The following is a 13,023-nucleotide window of genomic DNA, read 5'->3' as shown; positions in this document are numbered from 1 at the left end:
AATCTTTTTTGAGAGTCTTCAAGGTATTTCCTTTTACCCCAGTATATTCTTGATTTATCCTGATCACCTTCCTTTTAAGAATTATAAAAGACTGTAGAGGTAATGGGGGTGATAGAGGCTCTTCTCTATCCAGTGATATATTTATATTTGCCAAAGTGGGGTAGGGATTGAATTTAAAACTTCTTTCCAACAGTCAAGTGCTTCTGTCTTGGGGGTTTTAGGGCACAGTATTTCTGAGGAACTTTGACTCAATCTGTCCCTTCTCCTTTCACAGGGCAGCAAGGCGAACCCCATCCCTACTCACTGGAGCTCAGCTTTGATTTTTAACCTCCCCTCCCTGCCCTTTCAAAACACACACACTCCCATCCAAAAGCCTGATTTTGTAAAGAAATTTTAAACATAATGATGCAACTTGGCGCGCACTGCGGCAAATTTGTAGGTGTTTTTTTTTAAAAATTGTTTTCAAAAAAAGAGACCTGGAATTAAGATGTAATTTTTAAAATTTCTATTTCTATTTTTTTCTGCAGCAGTTGGGTTAGAGGAGGAGGAGCCTTTTAGCCTCTCATAAATTGACCTCTCTACTTCCTCATGTATTTTTAAGATTGAAATGATGATGTGAAAAAGGGCTTTGCTTGTCTGCTACTGAGAACTTTACCCTTGCGGTTTTTGTGGAAACTGCTTTTGGAAAGAGAAAAGAAATAAACTTTACTGACTTGACATTTTTGCACCTCCCGTTTTTCTAATCTGGGCTATTTTTATTTTTGTTTTTTTACAGTGAGATTTTTTTGATCTTCAGCTACAGTAAGTTATTCCAATTTTTTTTTTCATTTTTCCTGACTTTCCGCTGATTTCCTTTTTATTGTTGTTACTAGTTACTATTATTATTTATTATTATTATTATTATACTTATGATGGTGGTGATGATGATGATGATAATGGCACTGCTGATTTTTAACCGGATTAAATCGAGTTTTTCTGAATGTTCCTGAGCATTTCTCCTGCCTCCTGATTGACTTGGGAGTTTTGCAGCCTTGGAGAGAGAGCTGAGGCATTAGCATTTTTAAGTGGATTGATCCCATAAACCTTTTCTCTCCCAACCCCACCCTCATCCCCATCCCCTTCCCCACACTCAAAAGAATTTGACTGGCTGCTTAAGTCTGTGACCTAATTTTTCCTGATCTATAACTTAACTGTTTTAGAGCATCTCTGGACGTCTGTATTTTTAATTTTTTTTATTTTTATTTTTTTATTTTTAATCTTTCATTTGTTACATTTTTAAACTGTGCTGCAATAAAATGTGTGTGGTACTACTATCACCTATGGTGGTGATGGCATTTTCCCAGAAAGCCATCTTCTTCCTATGCCCCATGAAATCCCCTCCTTCTCTTCATGTACACTACCCCTCACAAACCACAAGCTGCAACACCATGGATGCCCAGTCTGGAGCAGCAGCAGCCAGGATCACCTGGAGCCAAAGGGGTTCTTCGGAACAGATGCAAACCCATCCTGGGTGATGGTAAGAGGTGTGAGGTCCAGTTGGTTTCATTGAAAAGACTAGGAAATACTCCCAAGTTCAAGTGTCCTGATGTAGATGTCCTTGTGGAAATAGCATTTAGGTTATGCCTTCACTGTGGAACTGTCTTTTCCCTAGAAAAGGCTACCTTCATTTCTATTTTGAAGTTTATAAATCCAGGAAGATTATTAATTTGAACTAATTTAGGAATTTGGTAATTGGGAAAGAGCTGAGCTGAACATTGCTTTTAGGATTAAGAAAGGGATTTTAAGCAGAGTGCCCTTCAAATCTTAGAACAATTTTTAACCTACATAAGAGGATAAACTGTTTAGTACTTTAGAAACATTTATTAATATAAATAAATATAAATTATACTTAAACCTGCTAATAAAGGCCCAGAGGACCTCCAGTGGCAAACATTTAGGTTTTTTCATTTAAAATAAAAATTTTAGCTTTGGAGAGGACTTTATAAAGGTTATCTAGTCCTTGTTTGTAGCTGAGGAAAACTATTTAACTTGTCAATTAAAATTCCTCAGTTTTAGATTCTTTGCTCAAATTAGTTGGCTGTATATTTAAAGTGTATTATGAGATATTTGAAGTGGAACATATATGATTTTCACAACTTTGGAATATTGTGAACTCGTGAACTCCTTCAAAACAAAATTCAGAATTCTAGAAATTACACATAGTTGAGTTAGACTTTGAATCAAAATGATATGTAAATTAAAGTATCTGAAGCATTTGAGTAGCTCTAGTTGGGCTGCTTAGAGCCTGAAAGGGGAAAAGCATTTAGTCTTTACAGCCTTTTAAAGAAAAAAGCTGTTAATTCTTTCTTTGATTTTTTTTTTGTGTGTGTTTAATTTTGACCTTATTAGAATAATGTGGGGCAGGCCCTTCTGAGATTAAACATTCATGAAAGTTGTAGAGGATGTTGCCAATTGGTATAGGGACTAGCTTGTAGTGTTTTAGATAAAAAAAAAATACAGGAGGATTATTTAAAGAGCATGTGGTTTTGGATGCAACCAAATTCTCTTAACAAATTTTAAGTTCTTTTTATTAGAAGAATGCCAGCACAAGGAGAGATCATAACACTTAACAAATTACTACATGGCTCTGTTTTTAATAAATGCTCTTCTTCCCCTTCCAAATAAACCAAAATAAAATAAAGCACATTACTAACCTTATACCAATAAAATTGGTTAAAATGAACAAGTCTGAAAGAGAAAAGATGAAATGTAATAAAATCATTAAAAGACAACCTTCAGTCTGAGAAGTTTGTGATTAAGGTATTGGGGTAAGAGGGAAGTTAAGCATGACAAATCTCTCATCCTGATACTGTCAATATATATAATACCTCCCTCCTGCACCAGGCTTCAAAGCATGGTCCTGAGGCTATAATTTTAATGTGCTGATTTTGGGAAACCTGGCATCCTCTGCTGTATAAAATTATAGTAAGGAACAGATTGGCTAGATGACAACTGATCAGCTGGGAAATTATTGGTTCAAAACCTCAAACTCACTGGGAATGCTAAGAGGTAGTAATAGTCCATTCCTGACCTGAAAATAAAGGAAAACGAAAGAGGATGAGTTAGTTCCTTCCCAAAATCCCCAGAAGGTGTTTTATAGCATTTAAAAATATTTTAAAACTCAGATTAAGTTTTAATTTTATCCATGCTAATGGAAGGTAATGGACAGCATATATATGCTCAACAGCAAAAAAAAGAAATAGGCTCATTTTTATCAGGTATATATCTGATAAAGGTATATCTGATATGATTATGGTTCTGTGGATCTATGATCCATCCATATTAAAAACCAATCTACTGATCCATTCTTTAAACCTTGTGTGCATATATATATATATATATATACACACACACACACACATCAGGATCTTCTCAGTGTCGTAGGAAGCCTTTAAAAACCTTTTAAGGTTTTTGATATTAGTGTATCATTTCAGCTCTTAATTTTGAAAATTCAGTTTAAAAATAGTCACTAGATAAGGAAAAAAATTAGAAAACTGAATTTTCCATTATCTTTTCTTTATCTTCCCCAGAGCAGTAATTCTAGATAAACATCCTACAGTCTTTGGAGAATTTATACTTTGTTATTTAATTTGTTGCCTTATTTACATTTTGCCTGGTCTTGGGTATAGTTGTAATTTAAAATATATCAGCCACCTGGATTCTGTCCATTGGAGGATGGCTAAGCAGATGGTTATATGAACAAAGAACTTTAAAAGTTTATATTGATATAATAAAAAAATATAACTGAAAGCAATTTGGCACAAAATATAGATAATCCAAGTTTACTGACAAGGCAATCAAAAGGGTTCAGAAGTATTTGGTAGCTTGTAGTTTTAGGGAATCTGTCACATGATCACTTATAGGGATGAATTCCATAATGAATTCTAGCCCAAGTGCTTTTTAAGGAGAGAGGATAGAAATTCTTTGAGAAGAGGTAAGTTGTATGCCACCTGGATCAATGATGGGCTAAATAAAACCTAACTAAAGATTAATCTGATAAGATTGGAAGTTGGTACCTATAGTTGAGTGAATTTAGTGAAGTCATAGGATAACCATGCAGATGGAAGAGGGAAAACATTCAGAATTCTGGAAGACTCAACCGATCCTGGCAATTAAATTAGTTTACTTGATTGTCAGACTTGAAGTCAGAATTGATGCTGTGTTCTAGGAATCTTTTTGTACTAGTGGTGAAGAGGGGTTAGATACTTTGTAGGGTGAATCTTAAGAATGTGGAGGTTTTAGCTTTAGGACAGCAATTTAAACAAAGGGAGAACTTATTCTGTTTTCTTAGTATCACCTCAGGACAAAATTCAGAATTGTAGAGTGTCAACATGGAAATCTAGACCCCAATTTATTTAGTTGGGAGGTAGAAACTCCAGGTTTTGACCTTGTCACAGGAGTTTTCCCTCTTAAGGGGAAGGTCCTACTTCACCGGTCTCAGGCTAACACATTGACAGGAGAAAATGATGCATGTTATGACAGATTTTATAACCTTCATGACATTTTTGTTTAGACATCATCCAAGGAGGAAGCATATTACAAGCTGATGCAAAAATCTGAACGTTCTCTTTTTTAAAGTAATAGGTAGAAAAGTATGCTTGCTAAAAAGTTTTAGTTTCTGTTACTGTCTCTTAAGTCTTCATATTCACTTTCTGGTGGAATTCATTAGAACTACTGAGTACCTTTTCTTTGTAAAGCTTTCTCTCATATATTTATAACCTAAAGGCAGAAAAATGGAATTCTAGTTTTGTTAATTTACTTTTGAGTTGGGGGACATATTTTTGAGATAATTGCCATATTTATCCTGAAAAAGCCTGACTTGAGGGGGGGGGAAAGCTCTTTGAGCTTTGCAGAGCACCTTGTTTACATTCTTATTCAGTCCTCATAACTATTGTGACATAGATACTCTCCTCCATTTTACATATGTAGAAATCTGAACCATTCCTAGAACCCTAGAAGAATTTTGATTTTGAATTAGAATCCATGTCTTCCTCTAGCCACTGTAGCAAGTTTTTATTTGGCCTTTTTAGTGTAGCTAGGTCATAGAATTTTAAGATAGATTCAGAGTTGGAAAGGGACCTTAGAGATAATGTAGTTTTAACTTTTCCCCCATGTCCATGGATGACTGATAAATTCTCAAATTTCTTCTGTATTACTTGACAACAGTCTATGAGCTAGTGAAATTTCCATTCCTGGAGATTGTAATATAATTTTATTTTTAGTGCCCAATATTGGTTACAATATTTAAAGAGAATATGGTAGAATGGAGGGAAATTATGAGACATAATTTTTCTTTATTTCTAACTGCTGATTAGACCAAATTATAACAGCAGACAATGAACAAGCTTCTGTCTTTAGGGCAGGCACCATATTAAAACTCAGAGTTTTATCACATTGATGTTTTTCAATGCTGTAAAATCTTTATATTCTAAATTGGTAGGAGGCAGCACCAGTTTATTTATTGTTTTTAAACTATGGAGAATATATCAGAAAGGACAGAGGTGGGGTAGGGTGGGGTGAGGGGTTAGAGGGGACAGGACTCCAAGGATAATTGGCACAGATAAACCTTGAGTGGTGAATATAGTGAAGTCAGAGGAAAATAATGCATAAGGTAGGAGAAAAAAAATTGGCAGAGCTAAATCCTTTAAATGAGGCAGAAGAAAGGATGGTAGGAAGGGGGAGCTAAAGGAGCGGACTGTAAAAGGTTTTGCATACTTTGTCTTCCCCCTCCACCTCAATATCTTAATAGCTCCTTTAACAAAAGATCTAGATGACATTAAAATTCTTTTATTTCTGTTTATATGCAAATATAGCTTTTGACATAGCACCTTCAGATAAATGTTTTGATGTCACCTGAATATTTTATAATCCTTTATAAGGTTAATTGGAAGGGATTTGAAAGTAACTATCTAGGCCCAGTTCCTACCATCTTTTATACTAAGAGTCAAAGAGGTCAATGCTGACACATAATCTGTTTAAAGGAAAACAAATACCCCTTAACATGTTTTTAGCTTAAGGAGATAAAAGTTTGAAGTTGGTTTACACAATAATAAATATTCTAAGATCCCACATTTGTCCTTCTGCATAAGCAGTTTTAGTGTTATGTTACTTTATGGTTTAAAGACCTTAAAGGAAGGCACATTTTGGTTTGGGACAAAAGAAAGGGAAAAAAATATTCATACTCGGAAATCTTAGATACCATAACTACACAAATTGAATTTCGTATACTAACTTCCTAAGTCTGTTTAAATTTATTTTAAAATTTATATACATATTACATTTTCCTGACTTAAAATGGTAATAGTTTACATATCTACATATCCCGGCTTTTACTTTGAAATCCTTAAATTGTTTCTTCCCTATTTAGAAGTTTTTAAGTCTTAAGTTTTTCTTTTCATTCCTTTTCATTCATTGCGAAAATTGACTTCAGTCTAATTACCTAATAATAGGACAGACTAGACAGCATGGAATCTGCTCTATTAATTTTTAAATTCACATCTAAGAAATTCATGTCCCCTGTCCTCCCTAAATGGTATGTCTGACTATCTTGTATAAGCTGTACAAGACTGACTTATCTATTTGATTTGTAGTTGAAGTAAGACTCCTAACATTGAAGTTCCCTCTTCGTCCAAAGATACATCTGTTGGGTTCTTCCTGGTTCTTGAACTTTGGAGCAAATATCTGTTATATACTGATGAATATAAGAGTGGAAAATTTGGCCAGGTGAATCTTTACCACATAGCTGAATTTTGCTTTTCCATAAGCATAACCATAACAAAAGGAAAATCTTGATAATGGAACAAAGGAAACACTTAAGCTCTGCATTTATCTAGGATTTTTTTTTCTTTGAATCTTGAGGGATTTGCTGTGTTGACTGTAGTTTACAAGCCCAATTGTCTTTGTGTCACAATTACTGTTAGAGCCAAAATGAAACTTTGAAGAGTTTTAAAAAGACCTTAAGGTTTTAGCAACCCGGAATCAGTCAGTTTTTATTTTCATTCTTAACTCTTTGCTGCCACCTGGCGATAAAGTTCACTAAGAAATTCATTCAAAATTTCCTTGTAAAAACTCAGATATTTATGGTAATAAGTTTATTGCTCATCTTATCTAGCATCTTTCAATTCTTGAAGAAAGTATTCTAGCTTGTGGCTTCTCAGTAAACTTGATCTTTGACCTCTTGTTTCTTAATTCTTAACTTTATTTTCATGTTGTCATTCTGTGTGTCCACCTTTGTATTGAAGATATGGAGAATCAAGGTATTTTGGCCCAATATGAAGATTCAAATAAGATCTGAAAAACATTTCTCTGCTATAATTGTAGATGTGTAATCTTAAAATATTTTCAAGATTGCTCATTAGAGCATTGCAAATATCCCAAAGGTTCTAATAAAATCTCTTATGTTGCCTTAAAGGTGCATTCATCTTTTCATTTAGCCTTGCAACATTTGTCCTTTGGCTTCCTCTATAATGAAAATGTTGATAGTTTTAAGAAATTCTTGTGTATCAAAGTCATTGGGCAAAGAATATAGAGTACTGCAGTTAAATTAATATTTGTAGGCAGTTATAGTACCATTGCTCGCTCTTTCCACTTCCTGAAGAAAGGAGCTAGCTATGATTGAGATTTATTTTGTGTTTTTACTTTATTGTGACTTGTTTTATCACCTAATGACTTTTTGGTATTTAGCTAATCTGGTTTGAATAGCAGAGAGTTTATGTTGCCAAGATTTTCTGGCTTGACTTGGCCTTTTTAGCACTTCCATTTTCCTGGTATATCACTTTTAAGAAACCAGTTATTTTCATAACTTTCTCATCGAGTAGGATATAGAAATTGTAGTCAAACAGATAATTGGAGGCTTTATGTTTAAAATAGTAAGAACAAAGGTATTGAGTTTAATGATAGGAATTTGTTTTGCAAATATTTTAATTGTAAAAATTTGAAAAAGGTGGTAAGAAACTATGTTACTCTGTATGCTTTCTCTGTTAATTTTCCAGGATTAAGACAAATGAGAAATGATAGCTTAAGGGAATCTAAGTAGCAGTAGTCTAGGAATCATGGCAGATTGGGGTTGGGGTGGGAATATTACTACCATTTTCACTAGAAACAGTGTAGGTTGGTTCTTGTTTTCATCCATTCTCATAAGAAGTGCAAAAAAGTAGTTCATAATCCATTATGCTATTAATTTTATTTTTGACTGTGGCATCATGTGTTATATCACAGTTCACCATGAGGGGCCTAGTTTTACTTCCATAAACATTCAACATCTATTGCCACAACATAGATCTCCTAGTTGTGAATTTATTTAAATTTTATTTTGACACTTCAGTATCTGGTATTTAGTGATTTTCAAAAAACCACCATTTTTACAAAATAGCACTTTTTCTTTAAAGTAACGTTTTGAAGTCTGATAAGATAGAAGCATTTGGAATGTTGACCTTCATTTTAAAAGTTTCTAAAAATTAAAAGCCTCTTGTTTTGTATATTGGTCATTACTGAATATTTACCCTCTTCGCCTTTTCTTCTTAAAGACAAAGTTAAGTGAAAGCAGGTTTTGTGACAAATCCTGTTTTGACTTTCAAATACTTTCATAACCTGGCCTCCTACTTCTCTAGTTTTATACTTTCCTCACCCCTACCTATTCTGTGATCCATTGGCACTAGTTTTGCTGTTCCTTACACAAGACACTATACTATCATTGCAAGTCTGCAGTTTCCTCCTTATCTCTGCCTCTAGGTTTCCCTGGATTCCTTCAGTTCTCAGCTTCACCTTCTATAAGAAACCTTTCCCAGTTGACCTTAATGCTAGTGGAATTAATGTGAGTGCTTTCCCTCTTGATTATTTTCAATTTTAACATATCTATCTATATCTTATTTGTACTTACCTGTTAACATTGTTTCCTCTATTAGACTGTGAGCTCTTTGAGGGCAGGTACTTTACCTTGCTTAATGAATATCTCCCATGTTTAGTAAATTATAACTAACTGACAGTATATATTGTATTATACCCTGGTAAAAAGGCATTCTTCATTTTTTGTTGTCCAGGAATGGTCTAAGCATTGTCCAAAAATGATCATTAGCTCAAAGTTAAACTTTGAATGTTTTTTTTTGTTTCCATAATATTTTTTCAGATTCTTTTTTACTTTGCATCATTTCATGTCTTTCCTTATTTATCTAAATTCTTCATATTTGTAATTTCTTACTGCACAATGGATTATATTCATGTATTCTAGTCAAAACATTTATCAATAGCTAGGCACCTATTTTGTTTCAAATTCATCTTTAAAGTAAAATTTGATCTTCACTTTGAACTGCTTACTTTGTTTTGTCAACCTGAGGACTTATTGCTGTAATCACCTCTCAGAAGATAGTCCTCAGGGACCAGTGAACAGTCTTATGTTCTCATGTATGTATCCTGGCTTCTTTTAATACTATCTTCTTGCCTCGTGGAATTAGTGGGGAGAGGAAATTTCATTGATACCCTCTAGATAGTTTTAGGTTTAAAATTTATATATGTCCCAAGGAAGTTTGAAATTGATCCCTATGAATCCAGATTTTAGATTTAGTTATTTATCCTTATATTCTTCCCCTTTTAATCCTCTAGCTAGAAAGATAGAAATTTTGTCCTTGGAAATGTTTTTTTCTGATGTGCTAAAATGGAATGAACACTAGATTTAAATTGACTCTAATCTTCTCTTTGCCATCAATATGTTCTTCAAGATTATGCTTTACCTTATCTATAAAATATGAAAGGGTTGGTTTAGATAACTAATTTCTTCCTGCCCTAAAAATTCTGATGATTTGATCTGCTAATACTAGCAAGCCTTTTTGAATTCCTCAAGTAGAACATAAGCCCCTCAAGGGCAGAGACATTTGTTTATTTGTAGCCTTAACTCCCAGTTCAAAGGAACTTAAGACAACTTTGTTGATTGACTTGTATGACATGCCACATTCTGCCATTGAAATGATGGGAGAAAAAAAGATTGTTTATACTAATTAGCTTTGATAGATTATATTTAAATGAAATTAAGTGTAGTAAGAAAGAATAAAATTATAGTCTGGGCTACCACCTAACTGCTTTAGGAGACTGAACCTTTACATTTTTTCCTTTAATAAAATGACCTTTCTTTTGCTTTAACCATCTTCCTTTAGGAGAGGTACACTGTTGTATCTAATACCAGGAATATGTGAAAATTCTTGTATCTCATCAAAGTCATAGGACCACAACCTAACAGTAAGATTTAGTTTAGTCTCAAGCTATATCCATAGTAGTCAAATAAGAAAAGAACCATGTAACCATGAACATTTAGAAAAGGCAGAGATTTATACTGGATTTTGTTATCCTTTAGCTGCTGATTATTTTTTTGATGAATGAAAAGACTTGATGTTTGCATCAGATAACTAAGGATATGATACTTAAAATTCTGAGATTTTCCAGAAGATCATAGATGTAGAACTGGAAGAGACTGAAGAAGGCATATGGAACATTCAGATAGACATCCAGTTCCTTCATTGTACACAAATGAGGAAACTAAAGCCCACAGAAATGACTTGTCCCAGGCCACAAAGAAGATGAGACAGGTGGAATTTGAACCCAGGTCTTAAGACTTCATAACCTCTTGTGGCAGTCAGTGTTCAGAACGAGTAATTTAGGTAGATTTCTAGGTTAGAACCATACCAAATTACTAGCCTCCTTACCACTGAAATTCTCTCTATCCATTTCTATGAGATCCTCTTTCTCTTTATACTCTCACTGTCACTTCCTACCCATCCCAGTAATTCTGAACCTCTAGCTCCTTATATTTAAGTGGTTCTTGGTCCTCACTGATCCTTCTCTTATTCTTTCTAATTCCACCAGTGTCCCATTTTAAGCGTTTTCCCCCTCTAGTGGGGACTTTTTGGAATGCCTTGATGTATATGTAATAAATTTTTTATAATTCGGCTTCACTGGTCATTTTTAACAGTCCTGGATATTTACCCAGGACATGTTGGGAGTTTTAAATACTGTGTGATTCCCATTGCCCCTTTCACACCCTCTTTTATCATCACTGTTATATTTCTTCCCTGAAGGTTCACTCAATTCATATTGAACACCCTGGCAAGATTTTGTTTGCTGTCATCTACCCATCTCCAGGATACTATGCTCCTTATGGATCATTCTTTAATACCATCTGCCTTTGTACTAAAAGATCAACATAAATATTGATATTCTCTCAAATACCCTAAGCTATCACTTCTTCAACTTAACCGTTTCTATTAACTTCTACTGCTTTCGTATATCGAATCTTTTAGCTACATGCAAAGGTCATACATATCCTTTGATCTTGCCATTACTCACAAGTGTGCCACTTACATGTTCATGAGCTCTGAAGTCGAATTATCTTACCATAATGAGTTGTCTTTCTACCATTCTCTTTCACGTGGCCCCCCTTCCCCTGTTCTTCATTCCTTCTTTTAAGATTTCTAATTCTTCTACCTCTCAGACCATCACTTCTCTATTTCTTCTTTCCCATTTTCACCCTTCAACTCCATTTCTCAAATCCAGTGTCCCCTTATTCCTATCAGAAATGAAGTTTCAGGCTCTAGTTACTTCCACTATATGCTGTTTTTTCTTCTCAGTACAGAAGGAAGTTGGAGAAAACCACAAAATTGTGCTATCAAGGTCCATTAAAAGTACCTAAGGCAATTCCTTTACATCTTCCAAATTAACATACTAATCCACATTCAAAAGTAGCTCTTTGGAACTTTTTCATCCCTCCTCAAACCTCTCAATTCTTCCTCCCATCTCACTCTGCTAAAAAACTATCTCATTTTTTTGAAAAAATAAAAGCCATTTGCTCAGTATCCCCGCTCCCCTCTTTATTCTCATCATGTAAATCCTTTCCAGCACTTTCTGCACTGCCTCTGTCCCATGAGAAGTGTTTTTTTTGGTCAAGGCACACTACCTCTAATTCCACTTTATCTTCAGCAAATCTTTAAGTAGTCTACACTTTTCTGCAGAAAACTTTTTGGTGTCTGCCAAAATCACGACTTAATTTTTGAGTTTATATTTGAAACCCAGGTCTGCAAGTGTAGCATTCAAACCACTGACCCTAAAGTTATATATATAGATATATATAGTCTATCCTTTTCTTAGACACTAAGTTCCTTGAAGGCAACTACTTTTTTAATCTACTATTTGCATAAGTAACTTTAAAATGTTTAGATCTTCCTCTCAGTTTTCTCTGGGAAGACCTTCTAAAACCTTTTGAAGATATAAACAAGGATTATAGATTTCAAACTTCAAGGGAACTTTTAAAGTCATTTTGTTCAAGCTCCTTTTTTAAAAAAGGAAATACCTACAGATACGTAGAAATGAAATCTATTAACATCCTCTGCAGATTCTTTGCTTTTCCATTTTATCATATTGTATCCCAGGTTTCATAATGAAAGATAAGACAACTTCTCTTTAAGGAACATTATAACCCATCAATCTATTAATGATGTGTGTGTATATATACATATATATACACACTATGGATTAGATTCCATGAAAATAGCTATTTTGCAGCACTAAATAGAAGACATGATGAATATGCATGTTAGTGAGGGTATCCAAAGCAGCTTTTAAAACCTAGTTGTTCATTTTTATACCAAAAGGAAGAGGTTTAGGCTAGAAAGGATCTTGAAAACAAAAAGCATTGAGTTTCAAGAAGGGTTAGTTAAGACTCTTGTTTTGGTTATTTGAGGTTAAGAATAGGCTGATTGCATAGGTTTGAACCTCAGCACTTTTTTAGCCCCAATAAGTAGAGCAAACCTGATACTTCATGTTTTAGAATCAGAACAGAATAAGTAAATGGCAGGAAGAAATAGTCCATTGACACTGGAAGGAACCTTAAAGATAGTTTAGTCTGGGGTGGGGTGGGCAGCTCAGTGGCTGAGTGGATTGAGAGCTAAGACCTAGAGAGGCAGGAGATGCTTGGTTCAGTGGCCTCCGACACTTTATGTGACC

At 34.3% G+C, this 13,023-nt stretch overlaps 1 protein-coding gene across 25 annotated transcripts in view; it reads left to right on the top strand.

The window, feature by feature from the left end:
- The window catches only part of HNRNPC (heterogeneous nuclear ribonucleoprotein C), a 48,236-nt gene that overhangs the window by 4,333 nt on the left and 30,880 nt on the right, over nucleotides 1-13,023 (top strand). For 9 of the 25 annotated variants that reach the window (XM_056810002.1, XM_016427356.2, XM_007479774.3 and 6 more), the window contains exon 2: nucleotides 776-801. The exons of 5 other annotated variants lie outside the window; for them this stretch is intronic. The gene's annotated coding sequence lies outside the window, so the exon portion shown is untranslated. Of the gene's footprint in view, nucleotides 1-274; nucleotides 436-527; nucleotides 1,517-13,023 lie in introns of all 25 variants that reach the window. 11 more of the 25 variants (XM_056810003.1, XM_056809998.1, XM_056809992.1 and 8 more) reach the window with 4 other exon arrangements.

Source organism: Monodelphis domestica, chromosome 1 (assembly GCF_027887165.1).
Source record: "Monodelphis domestica isolate mMonDom1 chromosome 1, mMonDom1.pri, whole genome shotgun sequence".
Taxonomy (NCBI): domain Eukaryota; kingdom Metazoa; phylum Chordata; class Mammalia; order Didelphimorphia; family Didelphidae; genus Monodelphis; species Monodelphis domestica.
The sequence above is the reverse complement of the archived record's forward strand: the minus strand, read 5'-3'. Positions and strand labels throughout refer to the sequence as shown.